The sequence below is a fragment of the Rosa rugosa genome, chromosome 6, assembly GCF_958449725.1.
Source record: "Rosa rugosa chromosome 6, drRosRugo1.1, whole genome shotgun sequence".
Taxonomy (NCBI): domain Eukaryota; kingdom Viridiplantae; phylum Streptophyta; class Magnoliopsida; order Rosales; family Rosaceae; genus Rosa; species Rosa rugosa.
Window position 1 is genome coordinate 6,634,503 of NC_084825.1, and position 11,046 is coordinate 6,645,548.

At 39.8% G+C, this 11,046-nt stretch overlaps 1 pseudogene; it reads right to left on the minus strand.

Annotated features, from left to right (window-relative positions):
* Positions 1-504: 504 nt before the first annotated feature.
* On the minus strand, positions 505-9,185 carry LOC133715593 (DNA (cytosine-5)-methyltransferase DRM2-like; annotated as a pseudogene).
* Between the last annotated feature and the right edge of the window lie 1,861 nt (positions 9,186-11,046).

An 11,046-nucleotide genomic window follows, 5' to 3' on the forward strand; every position in this document is an offset into this window, starting at 1 on the left:
ATTTTGCTTCAAAGTTCAAACTATTGTTATTGTTGCTTTTCCTTTCCTTTCGGTTTACCATCCTATCAATTTATATTGGAAAGCTGCAAAAGACATCAACTTTGAAAACCTAGACATACACCTACAAGCCTATGCGTGTAGGCGCAAACAATCTCTACTTTTCTAATTAATTGCTATTCATACCTTCAGTTTTTACGGTTTTACCATATCTGAAGGAGAGAGAGAATTAATTTTGGTTGAGAGGGATTCAGACCCAAAAAAGAAGAGAACAGAGACATGATTCATACCAATGAACAAAATTTGGTGAACATGTTTGTACTTAATAGGACTCTTGTTTGGAATAGGTACATATTGGTATGGCCTCATAGTAGTCGTTACATTTTGTCTTTGTTCATTCAATTTGAGAGACACCTGAAATCACATCAGTTTATGAAGGCAAAACTATTCAAACATGTAGCACAAGTTGGTTTCTGTTTTGAATCAGGACACAACACAGAGATTCTACATAAGCTTAGAAGGTCCCATGCTAAAACCATTGGAAGACAAAAAGAAAGAAAAAGCACACGAGAAATGAAGAGATAACAAGAATCACTCAATTGTATCTTGCCATAATACCCTTGACCAAATCCAATATACGAAAATAGTCATAAAAAAGAGAAGACTCTTTACCCTCGAGCCCATCGCGATGGTGTCTGTTGCTACCCGCAAGATTGTTACATGGACTGCCACCAATCACCAGATCAAACCAGCCAAAGGAACTGATATAATGCTCTAAGCGCTAGCGGTCAACATTCAACTCTTGCACATCAGCAAGGTGATGCAAGTTCCCTCTCTGGTTTGTCTGCTCCCACCAACACACCTCACAACATTTCTGCTCACCTCTGAAATCTCCACTGACGACACAACATTCTTCATCGGGATACCAAGCCAATAAAGAGCTATATCTGCACCACCAATCCCAGAAAAGAGAGAGGACATTGATGCCATTGGGAAATCGATCTTTCAAAACTGACAGGTGATAAGCCACTGTATCAATCTGAAGAAGTGGAACCCATAAGTAAAATGTAATAGCAGAGAGTATGCGATAAAAGTGAAAATCTACTATAATAGAAATTGTTCAAATACAAAGTTCATTAGATAGAAACAGCAAAATATATAAATCCACTCAAAACTGTCATGCTTCAGCAGACAAAAAGTCAAAACTAAAGCAAATATAACTGTCAAGTGAAACTGTAAGAAATATAAACGCAAACGAATCCATGAGCGAATTTATTAGCAGCAATGTATTAAAAAGCGCGCCTGAGGCGTAAAAAGCGCGAGGCGCTGTAGAAATTGCCTTCGTTTTGCAGCTGAAGCGCAGAGGAGCTCAAGGTGAACGCCTGGGAATTATTTTTTTTTTTAACCCCAAAACGACGTCGTTTGGTGTTTTCAGAAACCACATTCATTTAGGTAGATGAGCCAAGCCCAGAAATCCAGAAATCACTCAGTCTCAAACCAGCCTACTCCCCGACTCCTTAACTCTCAAACCCGTCAATCCCAATAGCTCCTCCACGCTTCATTTTCATGGCGGGCACGGATGCCTCCTTCGCCCCCCATGTGATCGGGTCCACCGTCCCCGAAAGTTCCAGAACCCTCCGAACCGGAGCTCCATTTTCCGCTCGAATCTCCACCAGCGGCAGCAACCTTGCCACCAGTCGCGACGACCCCGCTGCCGGCCCCTACTTCGGCGAGTGTGGTGGATGGGTTGGGTGCTGCTCTGTTGGCCAAGTGTGAAATCAACAAGATCAAGGCGGTGCTCTGTGTCACCTGGCCGGAGTTTGAGACAAGAGAAGGATCTTTTGATTCTGATTTGTATTCCTGAAATGTGAAGGCAGGTTCTTTCTGGATTATTATCACTTGAATGCTTGGAAATTTTGTGTCTTTCTTCGTTTTAATAGTGAATTGTTGCTTCAAAAAAAAAAAAAAAAAAAAATTCGGTGATGGAAGATTCAATATTGTTTTTGTTTTTTTGATCAAGATGGAAGTAGGGCTCATCAACGGGCCGGGCCCGGCCCATTCATAGCGGGCTTGGGCCGGGTCGGATCGGGTCTTACTATATTTTTAAATAATGGCGGGCCGGGCTTTATTGTAAATCGAAGGATCCAAGCCCGTCCATATAAAGCAGGCCTTGCGGGCTTTTTCGGTCCGGGCCGGACCTTGCGGGTTTTTTCGGGACGGGCCTTGTGGGCTTTATTTATAATAAATATTTAAAGACACTAATTTTTTTATAAATCTATATTTATATATCATGCATTTCAAAGAGCAACCTCTATCAATTCAAAGAAAATGGGAAAACCGACCGTTGGATGTGATTATTACAATAAATTATGCATGTGGTTAAAAATTTAGTCAATTTCACCATCGTTTCGAACCCGATCGGATTGGTCAACCGTAGTTATTTGTATGTTTTCTTGGTTGACCGATGGCGTGACGACCGCAAAATATGCTTATTTTTTTACATCACGTTTGTAAATATTTCATCGATGGATGTGCGTGGACATAAGATAAAAATTTCAATTTTAATTACAAATACGTTGGTCTATACCAATTTGCCTCCTAAAGTTGTATAACTTATACATTACATTTAAATTCTTGAGGTTCATTCTAAAGCAAACATGAAGTGGAAAATGAATTTGGAGAAACCAACCACTCGATGAAGAGATTGTAATGTTTTATGGTTGGTGTAAAATTTTTAGCCAATTTGGTTCTCGTTTCGAATTCGATCAACTAGATCAAATTTAGTTATTCTTATAAACCTATATTTATATATCATACACTTTAAAGAACAACCTCTATCAATTCAAAGAAAATGGAAAAACCAACCGTTGGATATGATTATTACAATAAATTATGAGTGTGGTAAAAAAATTAGCCAATTTCACCATATTTTCGAATCCGATCGAATTGGTCAACCGTCGTCACTTGTATGTCTTCTTAGTTGACCGGTGGCATGACGACCGCGAAACGTGCTTATTTTTTCACATCACGTCTGTAAATATTCCATAGATGGATGTGTGTGAACATAAGATAAAAACTTCAATTTTTATTACAAAGACGTTACCCTATACCAATTTGCCTCCTAAAGTTGTATAACTTATACATTGCATTTAAATTGTTGAGGTTCATTCTAAAGCAAACATGAAGTGGAAAATGAATTTGGAGAAACCAACAGCTCGATGGAGAGATTGTAATGTTTTATGGTGGTTATAAAAATTTCAGCCAATTTAGTTCTCGTTTTGAATTCGATCAACTAGGTCAAACTTAGTTACTCTTATAAACCTATATTTATATATCATACACTCTAAAGAGTAACCTCTATCAATTCAAAGAAAATGGAAAAACCAACCGTTGGATATGATTATTACAATAAATTATGAGTGTGGCAAAAAATTTAGCCAAGTTCACCATAATTTCAAATCCGATCGAATTGGTCAACCGTCGTCATTTGTATGTCTTCTTAGTTGACCGATTGCATGACGACCGCGAAACGTGTTTATTTTTTCACATCACGTCTGTAAATATTGCATAGATGGATGTGCGTGAACATAAGATAAAAACTTCAATTTTAATTACAAAGACGTTGGCCTATATCAATTTGCCTTCTAAAATTGTATTGACTTATACATTGCATTTAAATTGTTGAGGTTCATTCTAAAACAACCATGAAATGGAAAATGAATTCGGAGAAACCAACCGCTCGATGGAGAGATTGTAATGTTTTATGGTGGTTGTAGAAAATCTAGCCAATTTGGTTCTCGTTTCGAATTTGATCAGCTAGGTCAAACTTAGTTACTCTTATAAACCTATATTTATATATCATACACTCCAAAGGGCAACCTCTATCAATTCAAATCAAATGGAAAAACCGACCGTTGGATGAGATTATAATAATAAATTATCAGTGTGGTAAAAAATTTAGCTAATTTCACTATATTTTCGAGTCCGATCGAATCGGTCAACCGTATTCATGACATGTAGTAATATATATGCACATATTCTATATAGAAGTATGAGAACGTCCAATTTCACCATAAGCCAAATTACAACAAATTCACACTCACACAGAGACACACACACACCCACACATATAATGATAATGTGGCACACTGAAGATTTCCAAATATATGTACTGGGCCTTCTAGACATAAACTTATAAAAGATGTCGCAGATTCCCGTCCAAACTGAACTGCCTTCACTTAAATTGCCATAACTCCTTCTAGAAAAGTCAAAATCACAAACCGTAAAATTCTTCAAAAACTAGACGCATGGGGATTTCCGTGCATATAGGGTACAGCTCCTAATTCTATCCGAACAGTTCCCAGTAATTCAGTAAAGTTCGGTTCTAGACATGAACTTGTAAAAGATGTTGCAGATTGCCGTCCAAGCAGAACTGCCTTCACTTAAACTGCCATAACTCCTTCTAGAAAAGTCGGAATCGCAAACTGTAAAATTCCTCAGAAACTAGACACATGGGGCTTTCCGTGCATATAGGGTATAGCTCTTAATTCCATCCGAGCAGTTCCCAGTAATTCAGTGAAGTTGGGTGTTCTGCACAACAATTTCTATGTTGCAGATTCTCGTTGAAGCTGAACTGCCTTCACTTAAATTGCCATAACTCCTTCTAGAAAAGTCGGAATCGCAAACCGTAAACTTCTTCAGAAACTAGACACATGGGGCTTTCCGTGCATATAGGGTAGAGCTCCTAATTTCATCCGAGAAGTTCCCAGTAATTCAGCGAATTTAGGTGTTCTGCACAACAGTTTCTGTGTTATTTATATAATATTTTTTGTTTGCGGGCCGGGCCTAACGGGATTTTGGCCTGGCCGGGCCGGGCTTTTGGCCCTCCGGGCCGGCGGGCCTCCATCGGCCCACTTGATCCGTGGACTTTTTGATGAGGCCTAGATGGAAGATTCAATCTTTGGTTGTTGTTTTTGGTGCACGTGGCAGGCACGTGATTCGTGCTACAGTGGTGACCCTTTGACTGTTGATGACATGTTTGATGGAGTAGAGGACTAGAGGTACGACTATGTGTATGTCGTTATGTAGCAATTTGGGATTTACAAACTGACATTTTTGATTGGATTCACAACTTACCATCTTGCTTGAGTCTATTGGATATTTTATCACCTGCAATCATATTACCATTACTTCTTCTAGATCGTCTTGCAGAGATATGATGAAGACACAATTGTATTAATGCACAGAAGTTCACTAATGCAGGTCATGTTGTGAGCTTTGTTAACTTCTAGGACTTATTTTTTTTTTTTTTTGGGGATAATGAAAGACCTTCATTAAAGGGCAATGCCCAGAGGGAACCCAGCAAAAACGCTTAGGCCCGAAATACAAACAAAAGAGGAAAGGATAATTCTCCTACTACTAACAGACAGAAGTAGACATAGGACAACTAAACCAGAAAAAGAAATAAAGATCTCCAGCCAAAAGCTCAGAGAGCATCATCGTGAGGGCAAGGCAGCCCATCGTTCCTCAGTACCAAAGTCAGAGATGGTGGTGGCTGGTTAGCCCATCTATGAAGACCCACCGATCTGATGGCAAGCGAAGCTGCGGCATGCGCGGCTTTATTCGCTTCACGGGGAACCCAGTCCCAGAAGCAATCATCAAACAAGGTATCTCTTCTCCTAATTTGTTCAATGATTGGATAAATTCTCCAGTTCCTGCAACTTTTTGAATTCCTCAACTCTTTAATTATCTCATTTGAATCGGATTCAACAATAACCCTCTTCAAATTCCATGAAATGGCCCGATTGATTCCAGACAAGATTGCTTCCGATTCGGCAATAGCAACAGTGTAGCAATGAGTACCAGAAGCGAAGCCACAAATCAAATCCCAATTGGAATCGCGTATAACTACTCCGAGACCGGATGAGTTAGGAGATGACCAAGATGCATCACAATTCACTTCGGCCATGTTTGGGGAAGGAGGTTTCCATCTCGGAATGGTAGTAGTACCAATAGAACGAGGTGGGGCTGGTACCTGAGAATTGGCTGCTTGGTATTCCAAGGCAAGATTTGCTCCTGAGGAGATGGTGAAGGACAAGGAGATCGACTTGTGCTCATAGACAAAGGCACATCTGGATTTCCAAATTCCCCAACAAATGCAGCTAATCATGGTCAGTGACTTCTTCTGTTCTCTTGTACTGGAAAGTTTGATAGAAAGGTTGTATAACCATAAGTCAAAAGTTGTGATTTTTTGCTTATCAATTCTAATCCCAAGAGGAGATCCAAACCACACTAAATCCACCCAGGGACATAGCAATAGTAAATGTTCAAAGGTTTCTTCCTCTGCACCACAAATTGGACACAGTGGAGAAGGGGCCAACTTTCTCCTGTATAGGTTAGCCATTGTAGGGGCTGCTCCATTAAGGACCTTCCAGAGGAAGTTCTTAATCTTAGGCAGAGTCTCAATTTTCCAAATCAAGTCCCAAGCTTTAGTATCCACAAAATGAGAGGATCCACAGTTAGGTGGATGAGAGATGGTGAGTTTGGAATGAATCCAATGGTACCCTGAGCGCACAGTAAACTGCCCATCCTTATTCTAGGGCCAGATCAGACGATCCTGGCCCTCCCCATCTCCAATAGGAATCGAGCGGATCTTATTGATCTCAGAAGGCTGAATGAGATGCAAAATACTGTCCAGAACCCATGAGTGGGTATCCCAGTCGATGAGAGATCTAACCAAAACAGGGGCAGCAACCTGTGAAATCCCAGTAGTTTTTATGACTCCAGAATGGGGGGGAGGGAGCCAATTATCCTTCCATATATTAATGGAAGAGCCAGAGATGACTTGCCAACTAGTTCCTTTGATCATAGTGTCCCTAGCCTCTATTAAACTAGACCAACTCCAAGAGGCTCGGTAACCCTTACTAGCCTCAAGAAAACTGCAGTTCGGATAATACCTGGCTTTTAGGACCCTAGCCCATAAGGACTCAGGTTCATTTATAAGGCACCAACATTGCTTGGAGAGAAGGGCAAGATTAAAATGTTGCAAGTCCCGGAACCCCATCCCACCTGCAGATTTAGGTAGCCCAAGATAATCCCAACTCTTCCAATGCAATTTGTTCCCCGTATGACTAGAACCCCACCAGAAGTTCCCAAGTGCAGAATTGATCTCATCACAGATCGCTCTAGGGAACTTAAAACAAGCCATTGGATAAGCAGGGACTGCCATAGCCACTGATTTAATCAAAATTTCCCTACCAGCCATAGATAATGAGCGTTGCTTCCATCCCTCAATTTTCCGGTTGATCCGTTCCTTAATATAGACCAAGGCTTCTTTTTTTGATTTACCCCAAACAGTAGGAAGACCCAGATAATTCCCCGGATTTTCAACTTCCGTAAAATTTAGCAGCTCACTCATCAATCTAGCCATCTGTTGAGGGGTATTTGGAGAGAAAAAGATACTTGATTTCTCATTATTTATCATCTGACCCGAGGCAACACAGTATCTCCTTAAGGATTCTACACAAATTCCAACAATTCAACAGAGTTGCCTTCATAAAGAAAAGGGCATCATCTGCAAAGAAGAGATGGGATAGGATTGGGCAGTTTCTGCTTAACTTGATCCCCTGCAGAAACCCTGTGTTAACTGCTCTTGTCAATCGCAAAGAAAAGACCTCGCTGACAATAAGAAATAGATAAGGGGAGAGGGGGTCGCCCTGTCTAAGCCCCCTACTTGGAGTGAAAAAATTCCCCGGATTTCCATTTAAGACTATGGAGAAAGATACTGTTGAAACGCAGGCCATAATGAGGTCGACCCAGCTTCTAGTTTAGTTGTGAGCTTTGTTAACTTCTAGTAATGAACTATGAAATTGGGAGGCGATTAAATCGGTTTCTTGGTATCTAACAATATGATATTTAGCATGCTGGATCAATTTTCTTTCGTCTGTATCTTTATCAAATTATGGACTGACTATTGTTATCAACTAGATTACATATGGTTTTAGTACTTGGTTATTATGAATGGATGATAATTCATAATGTTCTTTTGGTTACAATACATGTTCAATATATAAGACTAATGATTGCATAAATATAGTTATACAGCTCATTTATACGTAAGGCGTAACTCAAGGCGAACGCCTTGCTGAGGCTCTCCGGGCAACGCCTCAGCTTTTTAAAACATTGATTAGCAGAAAATATCTAAATGCCAATGACCCATAAGCAAATGCAATTTCAAAATGCTGGGACAATTGATAGAAAGGTTGAAACATAAAGTTCAATTATAGAGAAGTTGAAATACAGATCATGCTTGCGAACATAACAAAAAACCAAAGCAAATGGAACTGTCTGAAATATCCAGGATCATTCGGTACATGAACTGAACAATAAGGAAGAAAGAAATGTTCAATGCAAGTGAAGTAGAAAGAACTTTACCTGGAATGAATTTTCCAGTGACTTATATCCATCTGTCCTGCTTATTCCCCTTGTGTGGTCCCTTGGGAACACCAAAAGCATTTCTACTTCATCAGGCTCAAGTGGGGCCACCTTTTTCTTTCCTACTCAAACAAGATTCCACTTGCTGCATTCATAAAGAACATTGCGATGGACACTTTAAGGTGGGATTTCATCTTTGTCATAGTCTTTAAGAGCCTTCATGATCCTATCAGTAATTGTTGCACTAGCAATGCAAGTCTGTAAGAAATTTTGCTTTGTCCAATCATCCCAAGTAGGCCACCACCTACTTGTCATGGGAAATGCATCAAATATAGTGGTGGAAGGGGAACGAGAGGAAATCTGTTTTTGACTGGAAGATTGTGAACATAGCCCCTTTTTCTTGCAGCAGCACAAAAATACTTCGGATCAACAAACTCAGGCTTCACGTCATACAAAAAGCGGGATATTATGGTCCAAACTCCTTTAGGAGTGAATGCCACATTCTCATAGTAAAAGTAAGGAGGTCCTGTGGCTGCCTCTGGAAGACTTCTGTGGATTTGACAGAGATCAGCTGGATTTCCAAACCCAGTCATTGGATTTGGGAGATGAATTGCATCAGCATCTTCCCCTATGATCTGGTTTCCATGTCCCGTAATCCTTTTCCTTTTCAGCAATGAAGATTCACAAAGTTTCCTTTTATTCTTCTCAGGATACTCACTCTGCAGATGTGTACGCTGTAAAAGTTGAACCAGCATTCATAATCTACCTGTTAAAATAAGTAATGCTCATTGGAGTGTTCTAAATTATTCTCAAATTAACTAGATTAGTCTAGAATAATCTTGAATTCATCATGTGTTGTGTTCTAGAATTATCCAATGCAGCAAGTATCATGCAAGTTGGAATTTAATAAATCAAGTTGTAGAAAAATCTAGTTGTCTAGAAGAATCATGAGGGAAAGATGGCTGGAACAAGTCGGTGGACTTGTTCTATATATATATGTATGTTGTATTCAATTAAACAATCAAGCAAGCAGCCAATTAATACACAAACCATCAATTAGCTCCTCTGTTTCGATTAAAGCCTTTGTTTCAACTAAACAACTCCTCCTCTGTCTTAACTCAACCTTCTCCTCTGCTTCTAGCTAACAATCCTACACCTTGTCCTAAGCCTCAAAGATCTAAACACTCTAAACTAATCAACCTTGCCATCTAAATCCCATCAGTGCAGAGCAGGCCCTGAGATTTTTGGGGCTCTAGGCGAACTAAAAAAGTGGGGCTCCCTGAAATTTTCTGAGAGTTTTAGCTTGAAGCTTAGCTTCTACATCTCTTCTTTGCGTGAAGCTTAACCAGGCGATGAGATACGAGTCCACCACTGTATGCAAAGCATATAATTTTTTTCAATACAGGAAAGACATGTGCAAATCATTTGTTGATAACTCAAGGTTTAGATAGAGTGTATGGAAGAAAGTCCCAGAAAGAATGAAAAACAAAATCAGAATCAACTCATAAAGGCACCAATCCAGCTAGCCAAGATTCAGTTACAATAACGAAAGTATTAAAAAAGAGAAACACAACTAACCCAGTAAGGACAAACCCAGCAATCCAAGATTAAGATTTAAATAAAGCAATTTCAGTTAAAAAATCATGATGAACCAAAGGCATGGATTCAGGAAAATATATTTACAAAATTTGCATATATAGATTGATAATAAGAACCTAAAGAGTTTCTTTCATATGTTCATCCTTTTTAGTCAAAGAGAAATTTATAAATTTAAACTAAATCCATCGTTCCTCTCCTTTAAAAAAAAAAAAAGTGTTGTTGATTGGAAAAAAATGTCTTGTTGCTTAGAATTGAGATTCTCCGATTCTGGAGGTGGGAGCCGGGAGGCTTGAGAAAGAACAAAAGTCGTGTAGAGTCAGAAGCACGACAGCAGTGAGTCTCCAAACATATTCATTTTTTTTTTTTTACATTATATATAAAAGGAGATGTAAATTTTTTGGGGGCCTTAGGCATGAGCCTATTGGGCCTATGCCCAAGGCCGGCTCTGCATCAGTGGTATCAGAGCAGTTCCGATCAACGCCAGAAATCAAACATCCATTTCTCTTCCAATCTTCTCCGGAGAGAATTACGATTTTTGGAGCATCAAAATGAGGACCTATTTTATGTCCCAAAATCTATGGGACATAGTTGACAAATGGTTCTCAACGCCAGAAAATCCCACGGTGCAGCAATTACGGCAAGAAAAGAAGGAGAAACAAAAAGATGCGAGTGCTCTCTGTTAATGTCTGAAAGTTCAGCGGTAGCTGAACCTTTGTTAACGCTGATCCGGTGGGCGGATCAATACTTGTGACGTTTTCGAAGCTTCCGCTACCTGTCAAGTAAAATACAGAGGGCGTCAGAGGGAGACCGCGCTGGGCGGTCTTCGACTCTCCGATGCCTAAGTTAGTCAATGTATTTATGTTGACAGAGTAACAGTAGGTAAGTATTTAAATGCGTAATTAATGAGGAGAGAGGAGAGAACCTTTTATAGGTGAGGAGGAGGTTGATCTTCTCTTTGTTTTCGATGTGGGACTGATGTGCTTCAGTCCCTAGCTCTGGGAGCTTCTGATGCTATCT